Below are 22276 nucleotides of genomic sequence, written 5' to 3' on the forward strand. Positions count from 1 at the left end.
AATTCTACTATCAACACCAGTTCATTTCATCTGTAGGAGAACAATAAAAGTGTGTGCGTGTGTGTGTGTGTGAGTGCAGTGTCAACCTTATCAACAAAAACACAGCTATGAAGACTTGGCTAAATCATAGGCTTTCCTTGACAGAGATGTAATCAGAATATATCTTACAAAATGAAAAATACACAATGGGTTTTATATTCACAAGAAAAAGTTGTTTGGTGTGGCTAATATGAATAGAGTTCAAATTCCAGAGTAGGGAAACATATCAAAATGTTGTAAGTCCCCTGAGGTGCAATTTAATTTCTGCATCCATTTCAGAAAAACAGACTCACCGTGAACAATGCTGCCATGGTTTCTCCTACCACAGCAACCAATATATTTATCATTTTTTTCTGGTTTGGTTTCCAATGGGAAGCTTCTTCTATGGCAGGAAGACCCCTCCTGTCCCAACTCCTGCAGAGACAGGACGGGGCACCTGTATATGCAACCCCTGGGCACTGTGATGCTGAAACCGTTGAAGCTAAATGCAGGTCTGCCTGGGCTGCCAAGCTCGCACTAAGATTACTGAGGGTTTATTTATTTTTCCAAATCCAAATGTGGCCTTGGTCGTGCTGCTTCTACAATGAGAACTGGTTCCAAGACTTCCAGTTTGAAGAGCCTAAGCCACTTGCCTGCAAGTCAGTGCCAATACCTGTGTTGGATCCGTCCTGAACTCTGCCCCAGGAATGCAGCCAAGGCTGCTCCACTGGCATGGGGCTGAGCAGGGTGGGTCTGGTCCGAACGCTGTGTGCGTTCTCCTTGGCTTCTGCCAACCTGACTTCAAATGCATCTACAGTGCATCCCAAGCCTTTTCTGCAGTGAAGTTATTGTGCTCTAAGCACCTTTACATTTTTAATAATAACCTTAAGTTGTACAGCCAAAGCTCAAATGTGGATGTTTTCTGCAGAGCCCTTGACAAATATTAAGGGTTTATACGTGAATTTTTTTGCTTGAGTGGCAAGACTTGTCTACTTCAAGCCACTGTCTGCCTTGCTGAAGTGACCTCAGGAACTGCCGAGCCACAGTTGTGACGAGAAGCTGCATTTTCACGATGAAGTTTATTTAGCTCCTAGTGTCTTGGTTCTGAGAGCTCTGTCTTCTTCATGGAACTCTTAAGTTCTATTTTCAAGGTGTTGATATTGAGAGTATTTTTCACTCACCTACTCACAGACTGTGGCAGAAGTTTCTTTAAAGCCTTATTATTTTCTGATCCTCTAATCACTGCTTTACATTTTTCTTTCTGTATCCATTTTTTGTTCCTTCACAAATTTCTCAAGATTTTCCACATCCTGGCCAATGCATGAGGAAGAAATTTGTCCTTCAGTGCTTTATTATCTTCCAATCATACACCTCTGTTATCACCCTTTTTATACTATGAACCACTAAACCTTATGCCAGTGAGCTCTTCATTGGCCACAGCTGAAGAAGCTACAGTAGTCCCAACGTCCAGCCCAGAGCCTCAAGTCCAAGTGTTGGTGTTATGTTTATACTTTGGGAAACCAAACCTCCCAAACCAGCCACGTCTGAGGCTAAGTGTAAGTGAAAGGGTACATGTAAGTCTAAATCCGAATCCAAGTGGAAGTGAGGCCAGCCCTAGCAAAGTGTTGCTGATGTGCTTGTTGTTGCTGCTGTCGTTTCACCCAAATTATTTGGAGTGAATCCCATGGAAGCTCTGGAGTTGAGATCACAGTAGATAACACAGTGCCATCAGCAGCTGAGCAGAAGGAATGAGGACAGTAAACGGTGCCATAGGCCTCTTGACTCCTAAGCTGGAACCTGTGAGAACCGCAGATGTTGTGGCTGGCATTCCCAGAGGGAACCTGGTAGTTTCTGCCATTTCTGTCCTGTTCTGGAACATACCCGATGGCAGGTTTATATTGGAAAAGTCCGGTTCCAAAGTTCTGAAGGAACAAATGTGGAAGCTGAAGGTGCAGATGTCAAATACAAAACTGAGCCCCTTGTAGGGGCTTAGAGCCCAGAACTCGGGTGCCTGTTCAATTGTATTTGCTCCTTGAATGACTGCAGCCTGGGGAAGGCTGAGGCACTAGAATCCTCTATCCCAGTTGTGGCTGTGGTGTTCCGAACCTAGTGTCGGGTTCTGACGGAGGTGCCTGTGAACCTGGCTGGACTCCCACTGCAAGGGATTTGAAATGATCCCACAACTCAAATTTCAAAGCATCAAGCGTTTTCAGACCCGACCTGGTAGGAAGTTCCAGCCACAACCGGGAACACAAGCTGATTTCATTGTGTATCAGACTTTACTAGTAAAAATTGAGCAAATATCATTGAAGTGTTAGTGTTCCTCACTCAAAAATAACTTACCACTAGACATTAGTAATGCACTGTTGTTGTTGCAACTTTATGTTTTTTTTTTTTTTTTTTTTTTTTTTTTTAGTTCATAGGATATTTTCTACTATCACATACTGCTTTGAGGCAAGTTTTCTGGATGTTGAATAATTTTCTTCCCTTGTTCTCCTCATATTTCTGATTTGCCATAAGAAGATTTTTTTTTTTTTGTCAGTGTTAGTCCTCACCTGATGATATTTTTCCATTGATTTTAGATAGAGGGGAAGTGCGGGTGAGAGGGAGAGAGAAACATTTAATGTGTTTCCCAAACTTTTGACATATGTGTACCCCTTCTATAATTTCCGTAACGCTGAGTACCCCTCGTACTCATGAGAATGTAGAATTAGGCGCAGCTAAGCACGGTGCAGTGCATATCCCCACCAAACTCTGGTGCAACGCGTACCCCCACCAAACTCTTCCCGTACCCTTGGGGGTACGCGTACCACACTTTAAGAGAAACACTTCTATTGGAAACTGCAGCCCAGGCGTGTGCCCTTTTGGTAGCAAATTGAAAACAACAAAAACAAGAACTCCCACCCCAATAAATTCAATAAAAAGGAAGAGAAAAAAAGAACAGCTCCAGTTGCTTGAAGAATAATTTAATTCAATGAAAGAGCATGTTGCTGGCCCCGCTCCTGGTTCTAGAAACATCAATAAAGAAAAGAGAACACCCTGTTCCTCTGAAATGTACATTCTAGTGGAGGAGGGAAAAATAAAAAGTCTACACATAATGTCTCAAGTAGCAACAGGGGCTTTGAGGGGGAAAAAGCTGGATGACAAAAATATTATCTGGTATCAGTGAGGACAGTGTGTGGGTTTCAATGCAAGTCAAATCCTCTCTGATAAGAAAAAAAAAAAAAAAAAACAAACGGATAAAGTAAGAGAAAAAGACAACAATATCCCATTAAATTGTGTTTCAGGCAGAGGAAGCAACAAGTGTGAAGGCCCCTAAGATGAGAATGTGTTTGAGAAGCAGAAGAAAAGAAGTGTTGTTGGATGGCAGGGCGTCACAAGGGGTGGGGTAGAAAGAAGTGGCATTGGGGGATGCAGTAGGGACCCACATCATGATCTACTGGGTTTTGAAGTTTATTCCATGGAATGTGGGGAGCTTGGAGAGAATGCTGAGCAGAGAAGCAGTGAGATCTTATTTCTGTTTCTAAAAGATCACTACCATCTGTGTAGTTAATTGACTGTGAAAGAAAGAGGTTAAAAAAAAAAGGAAGACTAGTTTGGAGCCTGTTTCATTAATTCAGGTGATTCCTGATGTTGCTCTTAACTAGGAAGGCAGTGTAGAGGTGTGAGAAGTAGGAGGGTCTAAATATAGTTTGAAGGTGGAACAAAAATAATTTTCAAATATGAGACTGCATATTGGATATGGGAGAAAGAGAAAAGATTTTCTGTGTACCTTGAAGAAGGCAAATGCATGATAGGAATTTATTGGCTCAATTAACATAACAGTCCAGGAACCCTTTGATCACTTTTCTGGCTCTGTGGTTTGTGATTTCCTGTGTTACCATCCTCTGTTGGCAAGCCTTACCCTTCACTGAACTAAAATGACTGTAGAAACTCAAGTGTCCCATGTCTATATCATATTATTCCGAAGGGAGAGATTTTCTTCTAAATACTGTGAAATTAAAATCATAAATCTCCCTCTGATCCAATTGGATTATGTTCCTATGGCTGCACCATCACAAGGGACAGGAGAATGTCACACGCTGAGAGGTCCTCAGAGTGCCCTAACGATGTCACAGCACCGGCTTCAATACTCACAATGTGTCTTAAAAACCCTTTTTGTTGCATCAACTGTCTATTTAAAAACTCAAGGCCCCTAGATAACCACTGTCATCTACTAATCTACTTGATACATTGATTTGAAATGCCACTAGGTGAATCAGAGTTGTGCTTGGTCTGCCCAAAGAGTATGGCAATTTTTTGTCAATGCTTTAATTGCTCATCTTTTCCTTTATTTGGAACATCCCTTCTTCTTTAACTTTGACTACCCATATTCTAATCATCCTCCATGGTGAGCATAAGTCCCGCCTCCTTCACAAAACCTTCCATGATTCCTTCAGCACCTCTGGTCTCTGCATCCATCAATCATTACATTGGATTAGCAGCATTGGCATGATACTCTCACACTTGATGCTACTCTATCTTATATAGTCTTTTAAATTCACTGAATGTATAGTATATGCCTTCCTCAATTAGATTTTAAGAGCCAAAGCTGAGAGTAGGAAACATGACACATACTAACTTAGTGTTCATTCATAGAGAGTCCTTGCTGAATAAATATTTAAAATTAATAGGCTGAATTCTACTGGTAATTAATGGTATTTTATATATATTGATCATGATTAATTGGTGCATGATTACAGTATCCTCTGATTACTGTTACTGACATTTTACTATCAACCATCTAGGATATAGATAATCATCACAAAGTGATATTTCTAACATTTAAGCAAATAACCCACAGAAGAAAATGGATAAATTAAAAGCAACATTGACTTATTATTTTATTTGAATTGCACTTTGCATTCTAGCCTCTTTATTGCCAGAAAGGAAAAAAGGAAAACAAAGAAAGGAAAAACAGAGAAGAGTAAGAAAATAGAAAAGAGAGCAGAGAAACAGAGAAGAGAGACTTGAAAGCTACTATTTCAAAGCATCTAGTATTCAAAGACAGTTACATAGCTAGTAAAAATATTTTCCTAGTGATGAGTTTGTGGATAAAACACCCAAAATACATGATCCAAAAGTATAATCCATAAAAAATAGACAGGTTGCACTTTATGAAAATTATAATTTTTGCTTCACAAAAGACACTGTTAAGAGAATGAAAAGACAAGCCACAGACTGGGAGGAAATGGTAGCAAAGTACTTATCTATTAATATTAAGTGTACTTATTCAAAATATACAAAGAACTCTAAAATTCACCAAGAAGAAAATAAATAATCATTTTTAAAAAATGGGCAAAAGATCTGAACAGGCATCTCACTGAAGATACACAGGTGACAAATAAGCATATAAAAAGATGTTCAACATTATTGTCATCAGAAAATTGCAGATTAAAATAACAAGATATCACTCTGCTTATATCATAATAGCTAAAATCCAAAACTACTGGCAATATCAATTACTGGCAAGAATGGAGGGTAACAAAACTCTCATTCATTGCTGGTGGGAATTCAAAATGATACAGCCACTTTGGGAGAAAATTTGGCAGTTTCTTACAAATCTAAACATAATTTTACTGTATGATACAGCAGTTTTGCTCCTAGATTATTTACCTTACTGATTTGAAAACATTTGTCCACCCAAAAACTTGTATGCTTTATTCATAATTGTCAAAACTGGAAGCAACTAAGATGTCCTTCATAAGTGAATGAATAAATTATGCCACATTCATACAATGGAATATTATTCAGCAATAAAAATAAATGTTATTAAGGCATGGATGAGTCTTGAAAGCATATTGTTAAGTGGAAAAAGTTAGTTTGAGAAAGCTACATAATCTATCATTCCAATTATATTACTTTGTGGCAAAGGCAAAATTATGACAATGGTAAAAAGGTTTCCAGAAGTTTGGGGAAGGAGGAGAGAACTGAATAGATGAAGTGCCAGAGAACTGAATAGATGAACTGAATAGAAGAACTGAATAGATGAACTGAATAGATGAACTGAATAGATGAAATACTTTCAGGACAGTAAAAGTATTCTGAATGATACAGTAACTCTAGATACATGAAATTGTATATTTGTTAAAATGCAGAGAACTTTATACCACAAAAGTAAACCTTACTGTATGCACATTTCAAAAAAAAATTGTTTAGGAGATTGGGGGATCCCAGAATGAAATGTAGAATGTGAAAATAATCTAACATATGACAAATATAGAAATAACTTCAAAAATGTTGTTGACATAAGCAACTTTGGAAATGAGTGGAGTTTGTGAGACTAAATTCTAAAGGACCTTAGTCAGCCTTGCTGGAGTGGCTCAGTGTTTGGAGGGCAACCAATGAACTGGAAGGCCACTCTTTGGTTCCCAGTCAGGGCACACGCCTGGGCTGTGGGCTCAACCCCCAGTAGGGGGCATGCAGGAGATTGCCAATCAATGTTTCTCTCTCATCACTGATGTTTCTCTCTTTCCCTCTCCCTTCCTCTCTGAAATAAATAAAAGTACATTAAACATTTTTTAAAAGAACCTTATACATTGCCAAAGTGTTTCCAGTGGGTGTGCAAGTTACAAACTCTGTAACTACTATATATGTATACTGGAATTGATTAAATCAATGGATGAAGGTTGGTTGAATCCAGGCTTCTTACTGTTGCAGGGGCAGTTTGCAGCTAAGCAAGAGGAGGTGGCTAGAATGATTCATGTAGTAAAGAATTAAAGTTGAAGTCATCATAATGAACTCAGATTTAGTTCATATAGATACAAGTATTCATATGTAAACTCTTACAGAGATGTATAAGTTCAGAAGTTAGAGCACCCACATAAATACATTTCCTTGCACTCCTGGCTGAGAGGACCTAGAATCAATGACATACCAATAGCTATGTGCACAGCCAGCACTCGGAACTTGGCTTCTAATACTGTTGTCCAGTAAAGGGAACCAGATTCCTTGAAGATGGCTGGTTCTAGGATTGGGGCAGGAAATACACATGATAAGCCTGGGATATTTTGTAATGCCAGAAACTAAGAAAATGCTCAAAACATACACACCTCACACCACACACCTGCCAAGAGGAGGTAGATCAAAGGGGTATAGGAAACAACTGAAGAGCTCCCAATAGTCAGATAGACCAGTTTGAGCAACAAAATCAATAAAAGTAGCATTGAATTATAACTCAGTGTATAAAACTAACATGAGTCCATACTAATGTCAGCAAATGGTTAAATACGCGCATGCCTACAAACATACATGCACGCATAAACTGGAGAAGAGACAGAATCCCTGTGAGAGGGATGACAGATCATTTGTGTGGATATTGTGCCTCAAGGCATTCAGCATGACTCCCCACTCCTGACGTGTGCATTGCATATGCTGCCGTCCTCCCACAGAGGCCCGTGGAAAAGGGAGTCAGTAACTTGGCCGTGAAGAAGCCTGAAAAACCTGCCCTGGCCGTGTGCTTAAGCTCAGCATGAGCACCGGTGAGGCATGTACCCTTGATAAGATTTTAGGAAAATAGTACTTTTCTTCTGTGGTCTGCTTCCTCCAACTTCAGGGCAAAAAACCCCTGACAAATTCCTACTGAGGGATATTCTCCCAAATTCAGGGCCAATATGCCTCCGAACCTTCCAGGTCACCAAAGACAAGGAACAACCGAGAAATCATCTCAGCCATGAGAGGCCTACGGGTACATGCTGAATAAATGCAATGTGATGTTTTATATCGAGATCAAAAAACAACAACAACAAGAAACATTAGGTGAAAGTTAAGGCAATCTGGATAAGTTATAGATTTCAGTTAAAAATAACATATCAAATGTACCATACTGATGTAAGATGTCACTAATAAGGGAAATGGGCACAGAAATGCAAGAACCCTTTGAACTTCAGTTGCAAATGTGCATGTATCTAAAATTGCTCTAAAATAATAACAAATGTTTATTAAAAAATAATGTGTATCTCCACTCCTCAAAAAAACAAAACCGAATAAAATATTATCCCCTTAAACATGTCAATGAGCTCTGTCAATGTTCTGTGATAATAGGCTATGTAATACATAACAGTTCAAGTGAGAACTTTATACAAGTGGTTAGCTCCTCTAACCCAAACTAATTTCTTAAGACTCCAGAACAGACTGTCTGGATGGCAAAGCAGTGACAACCTTGGAATGTGGAAACATCTGGATGGTCACTTTCTGTCTTTTATACCCTGTCTCTGAAAATGTGTGGCTGAAGATTTTGAAGGAAAATAACACTAAAACATTCGGAATAAAAAGTGTTGGCAATATAATAAAATAAAAGGATGCTCATTCTGATGAAAAAAAAGCACCCGTCATCAACAAAGCAATAACACTCCTTATTATTTATTATTGAAACTGAATCTTTAATGATAAAAAAAGCACACCTTTGTAATTCAGGCCTGTAGATATTTCTTCCCTTAGTGAGATCCTCTAAATGTCCTAAATAACTGAGCGTTCAGAAGCTAGCAACTCAAATTAAAGTTAGAAGCTGTTGTTTGTACAGGTGGTGTGCCTACTGGGAGAGAAATTCTTACTTTTGTGTCCATACCAATTATTCTAAAGCTTTGTCTGTTCAGTGTCTGCCAATTTTTATAACAACAGAAAGACTCTTTAAGAATTGCTGACATAACAATTATTAAAATATCCTAAGAGTGACACTCTGTTTCTAAACAAAAAGAATCAAGAGTGGAGGGAAATGCATGGATGATTGAATATTAAGTCAGGTATATGATTCTCTCATTTAAATTTTTAAATGTGTCAACTAAAATTAGTAAGATGCTATCTGCAAACAATCTTGTCTGAAATATGTTAAACTCCTCATAAATAATAGCATTTTAAAACACTCATCTCCAGAGTTATAATTTTTTATTCTTTTTTTTATTTGTGAAAGTTTCTTTTGAATTATGACTTTTTAATATGTATGTTTATCACTTAATTTTGAATTGTTATTGGAAAAATTAGATTATGTACACATGGAAAAAACATACACAAGACTAATCATGAGAGCTCATGGAATTCTTATTAGGCAGGGATTCTCCAAACATTGGCAATGCGGATAACATTTTAAAAATCAACAGGAAAGTAGCCAAAGCCTGCCATTTGACCACAGTTTTCCCACAGCCCGTAGACAGCCACATAGCTGAGTGCTCACTGCTTTGTCTTCTCGGACAATTCTGAACTTCTTCATAATTAATGATGATTGTGACCATTGCCGAATCGAATTACTATTAATAACAGCAGTAATTTATTATGTTATTTGGGTTTATTATTAACCAAAGGCCCGATTCACGAAATTCATGCAAGAGTAAGCCTTCCTTCCCTCAGCTGCCGATACGGCTTCCCTTTGGCACCCGGGACGCAGATTCCCTCAAAAGTCCAGCTTCATCCCCGTCATCTGGAAGGACATCCAGTCTAATTGACATTACATTATTATTATAGATAATTACGTATGTATTTTCAAATATTGAGAGCATTCTTGATATAACCGAAGTGACAATCTCTATGTGCTTTGTGTTAAAATGTCATTTCAAGTGTACTTAAATTTTTTTTTTACAAAAGAAAAAACTATTGTCATATTTTATGATTGCAATGTTGTGATTAAAAAATTTTTTTTAAAATAGAGAAGTATTTTAATAATGTACCAATAGTGTATTAGCTTGAAAATTAGAATATTTCAATTCTCTTGAGCCATTAAGTGTTTTTGTTTTAACAGAACTCATATAGTAGTATAGTTCAAAATATGTTTTATCATAAGTCCAAGCTTTTAGGATTATTTGCTACATTAACATTATAGGTAGGAAAAAATAACCTTTAAAGATTTTTTAAAATATTTTGTCATTTAATACTTTTTACTAGGTAATGAATCTCTCAAGAACAATCCTATTTTGGAATTTCTTCACATATTGTGAGGATGAATTTAGAGTAAAGTATCCATTTTAATGCCTCAAAACTTCATGAAGAGGAAAATGTCCAAAATAACAAATAATAAATATGGACTTTTATTTTTAACATTAACTATTTTTTATTTGGTCAAAAATGTGGTTTTGGAGCCCATCCATAAAGAGTGTCAGGCACTGTCCTAAGTGCTCTGCATTTCTTAATTCAATATATTCTCAAACAGCCCAGTTTTATCAAAGGGCTGAAGTTCACAGAATTGTCAGTATTGTCAATTATTGTTAATTGTCAGTATTGTCAATTATGAACTAAAGAACTTAGAATCAACACATGCTAGATCAATTCAGACATTAAAAATAAATCATTTACCAATGGGCAAGAATGTCTCTAGAAGTACCACAAGAGTTTCTTGATTGAATATCTTAACTTCATTGATTTGGGTTGGAAATAGGGTGGGGATGGCTCAGTAAATAGAAAGGGTCAGATATAAAAGAAGGTGGTGGCCTTGACTCAAGTAAGTGCTGGGTGTGAGAAGTAATAGCCTACAGTGTTTCCCTGAAAATAAGACATCCTCCGAAAATAAGACCTAGCGCATAGAAAGATAAGACATCCCCTGAAAATAAGACCTAGCGCAACTTTGGGAGAAAAAAATTAATATAAGACACTGTCTTATTTTTGGGGAAAGAGGGTAGCAGTAAAACTCTGAACCATCTATGTATCTGTGGGAATGATGCTCAGCCTTTACCTTCAGGAGCCACATCTCTGTACTGGGGGACATCTACATTTCCCCACTAACTATACCAAAAAAAGGAACATTAACTCCAGAGGTAAACATTGAGAATTACCACACAGAGAAAGAGAAGGAAAGGGAAATTGGGCAGCTTTTGGGCGCTCCAGCCAAGAGTGACCTCTGCCAGAGAGAAGGGTAGATTCCAGATCAGAGAGGTAGCATTGCTGGTGGGCCCACATTCGATTTAAAAAGTAACTAACCATTTATTTTTATTGAGAGTCCAAAATACTTTCAGGGTCTCATTCTCACTGCCCTCTGTGATGGCAATACTGCATACACAGGACTTTCCTAGGCTGAAAAGTTCTTGATTCATTTCTTGGAAGCTGGAGGCTTCTAAGCACTCTCATTGGGTTGGCAGCTGAGTCGGTGTGAAAAGAGTCATTAAGGTGGGAAGTTGCATCAGTATCACAGTCCAGGAGGAGCTTCTTGTCCTGAATTCCTATTTGAAACCACGCTCGCCAAGCTAGCTAATGAATACAGCGTGATTTCCCTGAAGGAGGATCAACAGGGGGAGAATATTTTGGCCGGAGGACTCAAGTGCCTGGTCCCCTCCTAGTAAATTAGTAAAACAGGGCTTTGCTTTTTAAAATCAGTCCCCCGAGCTTATTTAATACCACTAGGCCCTTTAGAAAGAGACAACTAGATTTCAGAGTCTGGAAAGGCTGAGGGCCAGACTCAGAGCCAGGCAAGTCTACCGGGATAATGGGACTCTAAGAGGTCTGTTGGAAGGCAGCCTGCTGGCATTCCCCAGAAACACTCCCTCTTCTTCCTGGTTGGTGCCAAGTCTGATCATTTTTCCAAGGTGAACTCGGCAATGGGTACTTTGTAGTAACAGAAAATTAAAATAGTACCGTTCATTTGTGCAGCTTGCTGTGGTTTAAAACATGTTTTCGTAGAGTTGATCACCTCTAAAGAACAAGTTTTTCAGCCTATTTGTTGTTCCACTGGCTTTACAGATGAAGAAAACAAAGCTCGGATGGGTGTCAGGTGCCCCTCCATCTGCTCCCATGTTAGGTTGATTTCCTTCAAAAACACTAACCTCTGGAAGGAAGCATGGGCAGGAGGTGCCCTGGTGCTGGCCAAGCTTTGTTATTGACCTGGATGCTGGTTACACAGGTGTGGTCCGTTTGTGACAATTCGTCAAGCTGTGCACACTTAGGAAATGTTCATGTTTATGTTTCTGAACTTCACAAAAGTAAATAAATGTTTAAAATGGCTAGACATAAAAACAACCACTAATGCTTCTATTGTTGTTTTGTCTATCTTTAAATGTACTTAAGAAATGTCAGCCTCATATAGTCTATAAGTCGCCAGCATATTTTCAACTAAAAAGGTTATCTAATTCAATAATCCCTTTCTTCTAAGTTTTAAAGCTATCTATACAATGGTGCCATCAAGTTACAAGTTTTTGGCTGTTTAAAGATTAATAAGGGAGAGTAGGAGAAATGAATGCGGTACTATGCCTACAGGTACGTATTTGGAGACCTGATAAACTTACGAATAAAGATCAACAAATCACATTAAAATTCTTAGGATTCCATTGGACTAGAATCGCTATTTTAACTGGTGTGCTGCAAGAATTTTTAAAACATGTAATACCTGACTGTTTGGTCAGGGACACTGACCTCTTTTTCCTTAGTTTGTCAGATAAAAAATGACAACAGCCAACAGAATAGCTGTCTGGTGTGAATGAATCAAAATTATACCTTTTTTTTTTGTCAGATTTCCAAAAAATAAAATATATTTTTTGGTGTGACGCAAGACTTTCAGTAATTAGTTTAAGTGTGCCATGAGATGACCTTGCAGATCAAGACTAGAAATTCTAAGTGGGGGATGGGCTGTGAGATGGAGCAGCTAACTGAATACATATGTGACTGAGTTAGCCTGGAAGGAAAATACATATGGATTTAATGGGAAGATCAGTGCACATGCCCACTCCCATGCTTGATTATCTCACAAGGGGGAATTATAAATCCTCCCACTGTTGCCATTTCATTTGTGAAGACTGATCTGGACACACCCTAGAGAGAAAAGTGATGTGGCCTCCGATATTGGAAACTGCAAATGTGTCTCCAGGGTCTTTTTAAGGTAACCAGAGGAGAGCCGGCCATGGACAGCGGAGAAAGTAGGGCTCCACCAGGAAGGTGGGGGCTGTGCCACACAAATACAGAGGGTCACCTCATCTGCTCTAAAGATTCCAAATAAAATTTTTTTTAAAATCGATAAGTAGGAAGGCTTCCCTGAGGAAGTGGCATTGTGGGTAACAGGAGAAATGAGTGGGACTTGGCCAGGGAATGAAGGGCAAGACCACATTTCCCCCTGCAGGTAGGAGGGCTGTCCCTAAGCAAGTTCTGGTTGAAAGAGGAAAACCTTTGATTACAGAGAAGCAAGTTCTGAATAAGGCACTCTGCAAAAAACGAGCCCTTGTTAAATGTCTAATTCTTAGGATAATTTCCTTTTGGTGCACATCATATGAAAGATTTCTAAATCTTTTGCCTCTCCCCATCTCATGTTCCAGAGAGAAAGATTTACCCACATCACAGTGGCACTGTCTGAAGCCCGGTCACAACTCCCCATAAGAGTCCCCAGGAAAGGAATCTTTCTAGCTCGGTTACAACTCTACACTTGACGAAAACAATACCATCAGAAGCTAACAGCATGAGCCTTGTGGCCCTTCAAGAAACCCAGTGAAGAAAGCCCATGGAAGGGACCTACTATTGGGCCCTACGTCCCTGCTTCTCAGAAGAGGGGTCCTAACAATCTCAGTAGGAAGTTTGTCCTGAGATTCCCGAGCTGACATAAAATGAATGTATTATATATATATCCTCCTCTTCATCTATCTGTTAACCCCAAGGGATTAAAATCAAGTCACATTCCTCCTCTTAAGTTTTATTAGGACACGAGCAATAACAGTGCATAAGGAAGAGACTCACTTAAAGCCTGTGGGCCACAAAGCTCGCTTGCCCTTTGTGCAAACTCTCAGGCCCTACGCTGAGCAATTATGCTGGTCAGTAAAGACTAACCCCTTACATTACTACAGGTACATGACGTTGTGGAGAATAAAGTAACCCAGACAGGAGAGTAACCCAGTAGTCATTGTTCCAGGGACAACAACCGAAAGAAAAGAGAATCTTAAAGAAGGGGCATATAGCAGAGACACCCAAGGCCTACCCAGCAGCAGCAGCAGGAGTTTCCCACAGCAGAACTAAGAGCAGACAGGAGAATCCAAAACGTAGGGGAACAGTTTCTAGGTGGAGCACTTAAGAAGGATTAAAAACTGTTTCTTCCTCCCAAATGAACTCTAGAGGAAGATGACTTTTGAGTTATCTCAATTTCCATTTCTTCCTTTCTTTTACACCTCTTTTCCCCAATTCTCTGTCTAAAATAGGATCTTTACCAATATTAACAGCTTGATGGGAGTGTTTCATTATTACAATGTGAGGACTGGAAAAAATAGAATAATTTTTATTACGTTCAAAGTTAAAGACTAACAGCAAGTACAAATTTGCTTATATACTCTGTATGCCTGTACAATCTGTATATCAAACGCTTCTGAAAATGATATCATGAGTGTTGTGATTATCTCATCAAGATTTTATGCTCCCTCATTCAGTCTGGGCTGGGCTGCTCTTGTGGAGGAGGTTATGGAGTGTAGGTGTCTAGTCCATGCCTCTCAGGCACACTTCTCATTCCTTTGGGTCACTGTCATGTGGACAGTCTCAGGGTCATCTGCTTGTGGATTAGGGGCCAGCCAGTCCTGCTGCCTCAGCTGTCAGCCAGTTGAAAAGGGATCTGGGACAGAGATCACTCTAGACCTGCCAAGCTACAAGTTAATGTCAAATACACGAGCAAGCCAGGCTAGGTGGGCACAATTGCCCAGCCGCCCCATAGACTCCTGACAAATAATAAATCCATGCTGTTTTATGCCACAGCATTTGTGTCTGTTTCTTATACTGCAAGATGTAACTGATAAACTGGTGTGTATAATGAAATGTTTATTAAAATATGAAACTCGGGTGTGAGAGCAAAGCAATGAGTACATAATGGAAATATGATGAGCAAGTACGTAGTAGAGGCTGGAAAATGGTAAGATGTTACTATCAGAGGTTGAAAAAATAGAGCCTCATTATAAAAGAACAAAACAATTGGCAGGACTAGACCAATAGTTAGGTTCCTAATAAATCGTTGGACTTTGGCAAAAGGACTTCCAGACAAAATGTTGAAAGTGTCAGTTGGCTTCTTTGAGCTGCAGATGATAAGATGATAGAGGAGCAATGTGTGTGAGAGGGAGGCGCCACGCCCTGAGATAGTGAGAGGCTTGGGCTTTGTGGACAAGCAGCCGGACTCAGCTCTGCGCCCCTGCCACTGCCGAGGCTGTGATTCAGAAAACCTTATCTGTGAAAATAACATAATTTGATGCCTCGCACAATATTACCCTTCTTTTGATTTTTTTGAACCATAAAAACTTGTAAAAAATAGTCTTAGTTCACAGTACAAAACAAGGAGGTGGGTGGGCTGCATTTGGTTGCACATCTAGTTTGCCAATCTCTGGACTAGAGAAAGAAATGTCTAGTTTTCAAGGAGAATATAGAAGATTATAAAAAAATAATAATAATAAAAAAATTGGTTCTCACCTTCTGTCTTCCCAAGCATGAAGAGTTCCAGCATAAAAGCAGGTCTGAGAATCAGATCTAATCTAATGTGTTAAATAAGACTCTGATGAAGACTTCAGTCAATGCCCAGGCTTCCCTTTTTGCAGATAAAATGGTTTCTAAGAAAAGTACGAGTCTCATCCCTTAACCTTCCTACATATAACCTTCCGACATGGCCAACGCAGCAATAAGTTTAGAGAGAGATGTGTGCCTCACAAATAATATTGGATTCGCTAGTAGATAGAACGGACTTGAGTCTGACTCAGGAAGCCTACAAAGTACTTTCAAAAGGCCTTCATCCTCTTGAATACTGCTCCGTTAGCCAACGAATAAATCTAAACCAGCAGGAAAAGAAAACAAGGCACCTGATCAACATGCAGGAACTCCCTGGAGCTGAGGCCACAAGGTGATTCACAAGAATCTGCAGATCAGGAGGGAGCCTGGCCAGACTGGCCTGCAGAACCCTGAGCAATGATACATATTCACTTAACAGGCCGCTAGGTGGTGGGATGACTTGTTATACAGTGATAAATAGCAGATACAGAATATTCCATTATTTTGTTTATGCAGGGTGGAGGCCAAAGGAGGTTTACAGTTGTTCATGTGAAATATAATACAATAATTAGTAAAAAAAATAATACAAGATTAACTTTGTTTCATGTACTCACAACCGTAAACCTACTTCTAACCCACCTTGTATTTGCATTTTGGTTGGAGGGGCCCTTAAATTGGAAAAGCAGACTACATGGGAATTTTTCTACATGGCACAATGTATTTGCAAATGAAGAATAATAGTAAATACTAATCAGATTCATATGGGCTGTGTATAATAAGATTGACTTATAGCTTCTTAAAATGAAGGAATAGTTTAGTTAGTTTTATTATCTATCTGTTAGCAGTATATTTGAATGGGTTTTTGAACTCTAGAAGAGCGAGAAAGGCTTGCCAATGGAACTAGACCAAGCGTATAGAGCACAGTGTTCCAGGGCATGACACTTGCATTCTAATTTGGAAGAAAAGATGGGACATTATTGAGTTATAAGTCTCTAAGTATCTCTGGAGGTTGATGTCCCATGTTTTGCTTAATCATCTTTATTTTCTCCAGAAGACATAAAGGAAAAAATAAAATGAGAGAAACAAAATGTAACTATTTGAATGTTTTAAGAGAAGGCTGACCAAGCACGGAAGAAAAGTATTCTCTAAGTCGGCTAACCTCCATGTTCAAGTTCTACATGACCCGGAGGGATATGGCTCACAGAGTTTCCCCACACATTGTAAAAAAGCAACGTTTTCAGACACCATAAATTTTGTAGCTAAAATCTGTGAGAAGAAAAATCAAGATAGACTCAACAGCAGGTCAATTAAACAACCCCTAATTGAGTCCATTTTTAGGCTCATTTTCATTGCGGATGGGAGGAGAGGGGGAAGCTTACATTCCATTTGCTCATAAAATACCCAGTCCAAGAATGCCATTGTCTATACATTGTCTATATGTTTGCAAGTCCTTTAAAATCACTGTCAACACTAAAAGAGGGAGTGGAACTTTCTTAGATATTTGGTTAGCCTCCGGGTTTCTGTAAAATAAACTGTTTCTCTAAAATCAGCAGAACCAATGAAAAGGAAAAGGAATTAATTTTAAAAGATCAAACTGGAAAAAGTGACCAGAAAACCCCTCTGGTCATTTTTTCTTTTTTAATCTGATGGTTCTCTTAACCATCATTAACAGGCCACTTGAGAGACGAAAAAAAGGATGTAAAGGCCCTGGAGATATTGGAGCCACATTAGCTAAGTACCAGAACTCATGTAAAAAGCTCGTAAAGCCTTTGGCACCACAAATCTGACATATAAATTGTGCTACAGTTGTCTTCATTTCTTCCTGCCTTTGACTCATTCTTGGTGTTTTATTCTGATGATAGCAAAGATGACCAGAATAAAAATTTTAAAACGTTCCAGTATGTAAATTTTCTACACTTCAAAAATATTGTTCTAGGTGAAATTTTAAAATGGGAAGAGAAGCATACTGTATCTTCATTGAGATTATTGAATATAATGTTTGATTATTGGCTCCCAAGTCTCTTCATCCTTGACTGTGATTTTACATATCATATTATTATGTAAACCTTTCTGCAATTGGAGAATAATATGCAATAAAGATGAGCAGATATTATGTCAATGCATATTCACATTGTAATTTTAAGAAATGTGAAAGTATTGGCTGTAATTGTTCAATGGTAATGTCTAGTAAAAAATGTATTGCTTAACAGATGTTATATATATGAGTGAGATTCAGAGTCATTATTATTAATGTAAAAATGTATTTTGTTGTACCCAGTGTTTATCACTGCTTAATAAACTTTCTTGAATAAAATAAGTCATATGAACTTGTGAGGAACCATTAAAAAGGAAAATAAAACCAGAATTTATTCCAAAACAACCGAATGAATTACAAATGGTGTGTAAAACACTGAGAGTAATTAGAGAAAAAATTTGAGGTATGACTTTTACTTCTGCTAAAGAGACACAATAAGAAATCATACCCAAACAGAGCCGTATATCATAAGTGATTAATGATGTTATACTCAAAAGTACCTTGTGGCTCACTTTCCCCCAAAGTTACTTGGACAGTTAGATATCAGTCAAGTCCTGGAATACTGTGAATATTAGTTTCTTTAAATTTATAGTTTATTATTATTATTCAGCTATGTGGGTACAAACTAAAACATAATATTTTGTTGGAGACAATTTTACATCTAGTGGAGCATTATACTATAAATAAAGTGATTGCTACATTTAATATATCTTATACATGATAAAATGAACCAAGTTGTATTTTTCCACAATTATTCTTAGAAAATTACTTTGAAGGTCCTTACAAATCTATCAAATTCCTGGGTACTTTCACAATTGCATTTTTTAAATAAAAAGGTACTATTTAGGGAAAACACTCTAAAATAACTCATAATATTCCTAGTTTCTAGCTATTTAAAGAAATTTATATTTATATTAAAATAAATATAAAAATTCAGATTCTTAGATATATATTTAGATATTTATAGAGTCACTAAAGGAATATTTATAAAGTTATAAAATAAATTTAACATTTTATTTTAAAATGTTAAATATTGCAAGCAAGCCTTATAAATTCATTTTAAAAAATCATGCAGTAAAAACGGTGGTAGATTGCAATGTTATAATTGGCCACTGTGGTGTGGGATAACATTTTATTACTACATGTACAGATTTAAAAATTGTCATATCCTAAATATTTTAGGAGGAAATGAAGTCAAAGCACACTAAAAACTTGTCCTATATTCCAAAAAGAGCCTTTAGAGATGATAATGGCTTATGCCAAAAACAGAGATCAAAATTTGAATAGGTTAATTTATACAAAGTAATAGGAAAAAAAACCCATCTTGTAGTTAAGTGCATTTTTATAGCTGATATAATTAAACATTTCTAAACTGATAATACATCTAAAATGTTATTCTTAGCTCTACTTTTTGCAGGAAGGAATAATGTTTGTAGCTTTAGCTTGGAATAAATAGTATTGTTAAAATGCTTTAGTGATTATGGGGAAAAAATTATGAAGTTGAATATGGTGGAAATTAAATTTAGAGAATAGTGTTGAAATGAAAAATAACTTTGATATTCCAGGAAATAGGCAGACATTATGGAAAATACAACATTTTTAGTTAAGAAAAGCGAATTCCAGAAATAAAGATGAGGGAAAGTTGGACTTATTTGAGGGGAGTGTAAAAATGATTTTAGGGACAAAAGGTTAGCAAAGCTAGTATGAGTCATTGTGATGTTTTTATCACTAAACTAGAATGTAAAGGTCTGGTATTTAGCTTTGCAGTAACCCCTAAGTCAATGTTAGTTTTATTTTTTGGTTATTATTTCAAAATATAAGAATGATGACTCTCTATCCTAAAATGTTTACATAAACACACCATTTAGCTATAAATTCTGGAGGCTATGGGCCCAAGATAAAAACCCCTGTGTTTTTGTTTGTTTGTTTGTTTGTTTTGTTTTTTGCCTTCAAGTAACTAACGTCCACCTGAGATCAAGGTGTCTTGTCTCTCACCCAGGCAAATTTCTCTGACTTGAGAAGCAAGATTTTTTTCTAAACAAACAAACAAAAAATCTCTGTATCTCTGTAGTTAAACAATTAGTATAAATACTAATTATATTACTGAATAGATTTTTAGAAAATAGAGTATTTAAGGCAGATTAAAACACACACACACACTTAAGCACTGGAATAAACTCAAATTTAAGAGTACAGATTCTCTTTTTTTAGAAATAGTTTTGTCAGCATTAACATCGGGTGCCTTTCCAGAGGTTTTACGCTATTACTGTCTTTCTGACCAAGAAACTAAACTTAAGTGTCTAGTAGCATTTGCTACCCAAAACACATACACTGGTGCAAGCACTCCTGCAACTGCTACAACTGTGACAGCACGGAGGAGGCCCATTGCCTTGGCCTTCAAAGCCTTTACCTCCCACCTGCAGAGACTGACTGCAGAGCACAGCTGTCTCTCACCACTCTGCTGCTGTTCTGGACTCTGCCTCCATTAGCTAAGAACAGAAAGCAGGATTCATGCTTCTTGGCCCTATCAGGAATCACCTGCCCGGCGTCCACTTTGTAATCTCCATGTGGCCTCCAGAGCCTCTCCTTATTCACAGAGCCAGCTTACACCAACAGCAAGTGCGCATTCAATTGTAGCCTTTGATAAATTGAGTTGTCCTTCTGCTAACAGAACTATTAGGGGAAACAAGTCTGTTACTTTCTGTATTATTGAAATATATTTTAAACAATGTGTGCAAACTCTGAATAGTAAGAAAATGGTAATGGGATCTAAAAAGTGTGTAACCATGTGCCAGGTAATGTGCTAGGTACTTTAAACCACTATCCCATTCAACCTACTTTATAAACCTTTTATATTACACTAGAGGCCTAGTGCATGCATTCATGCACCGGTGGGGTCCCTCGGCCTGCCTTGCACCCTCTCGCAATCCCGGACCCTTCGGGGGATGTTGGAGAGCCAGCATCAGCCTTATCCCTGCAGGCCAGGCCAAAGGACCCTATCTGTGCATGAATCCATGCACTGGGCCTCTGATATACATATAAGATCTTTGTGCTAATATCTTCCCTCCCTCTCCCTTTTCCATGTCCCTCTGAGATTCATCAGTCTGTCCCATGTTTCCATGCCTGTGGCTTCCACTACTGTGTTGAGTGTCTTCCCCCTGGTGGTCAGTGCACATCATAGCTACCAGCCGTAGCTGGTTGGCCAGTCACTTAGGCATATATATATATATATATATATATATATATATATACACACACACACACACACACACACACACACACACATATATATATGTATATATGTGTGTGTGTGTGTGTGTATATGTGTGTGTGTGTGTATATATATGTGTGTGTGTGTGTGTGTGTGTGTGTGTGTGTGTGGGACCCAGTGCACAAATTCGTACACTGGTGGGATTTAGCCATCCCTGATCAGAGCTGATTGGGCTAGCCTGGCTGGAGCTATGGGTTGCAAGCGGTTGGTTGGCTGGCCCTGTCTGCGATTGAGGAGGAGAGCAGCTGATCAGGGGTGGGGTCTGCTGGGGAGGGGTCCTTGATGGTTGGCTGGCCGGTCCCATCCCCCATTGGGCAGGGCCGATCACGGGTGGGACTGGGACTGGTCGGCCCCTCCCCTGGTTGAACTCCCATTTGGACTCTTGATTGAACTTCAGGAAGAGGGGGCAATTTGCATATTAGCCTTTTATTATATGAGACTAGAGGCCTAGTGCATGAAATCATTCATGGGTGGGGTCCCTAAGCCTGGCCAGCAATCAGGGCCGATAAGGTTCCCCACTTACCCACCTTCTCCTTCTCTCACCACCCATGTCCCCCACCATCCACTCCCAGTTCACTGGCCCAGCCCACAGCCCTGATCAGATGATCAGGACCTGCCGGCTGAGGGGAGGGACAGGGGAAGGGACCCAGGAGCTTGACCCTGAGGAGGGAGCTGGCCCTCAGCCTCCTTGAGAAAGGGGCCATGTCTGCTGCCACCCATCCCCAGTTCCCCAGCCCAGCCCAGGGGCCTGCCAGCCAGTGATCGGGGCCTGCAGGCTAGGAGCAGCTCCTGCATTAAGCATCTGCCTCCTGGTGGTCAGGGCACACCATAACAACTGCTGGTTTTGGTCATTCCATTGTAATGATCACTTAGGCATATATATATTATATATATAATAGGTCAATTAACTTGCTGAAAAGTTCCATCAGTAACTAATAAAACAAAGACTCCCAGAGCCATGTTTATTTTACTAGAAAGCCCCTAACCTCATTTGCAGAAGATAATCATTGATATATGCCCTGAAGAATAAAAGGCAGTATCAGGGAGAATCAGGAAACTTCTCACTTTATTTAGTAAGAATTCCACTCAAATAATGCCCTGCTTCAGATGACAAAATTTGTACAAGATAAAGGTCAAAATGAGCATCGAAAAATACTAAAGCATTTGAAAATCTGCTGTGAGAACAAGCTTTTGAAGGGCTATTTAGAATTTTGAGAGCAAAATGATGGTGTTGGATTTGTTTAGTATACTTATTTGAATAAATATAAGAATAATATCTGAATACCACTCTACTTTTCATAGCTACAAAGTTTATTTTTTAAAAAAATTAATGACTGACTGTAATCTTGAATGGTTCAACTAATTACAATTAATTTGTGAGGACTCAGGCAGTACCAACTGGAGGGGAAATATTTGAAACTTAAACATGAAAATGGATTTAGTAAAATGTTTGGCACTCCTGTGTCAATACAATTAAAGAGCTGGTGTGAAATAACAATCTTACA

The sequence above is a fragment of the Pipistrellus hanaki genome (genome assembly GCF_964339955.1).
Source record: "Pipistrellus hanaki genome assembly, chromosome: 5".
NCBI classification, from domain to species: Eukaryota; Metazoa; Chordata; class Mammalia; order Chiroptera; family Vespertilionidae; genus Pipistrellus; species Pipistrellus hanaki.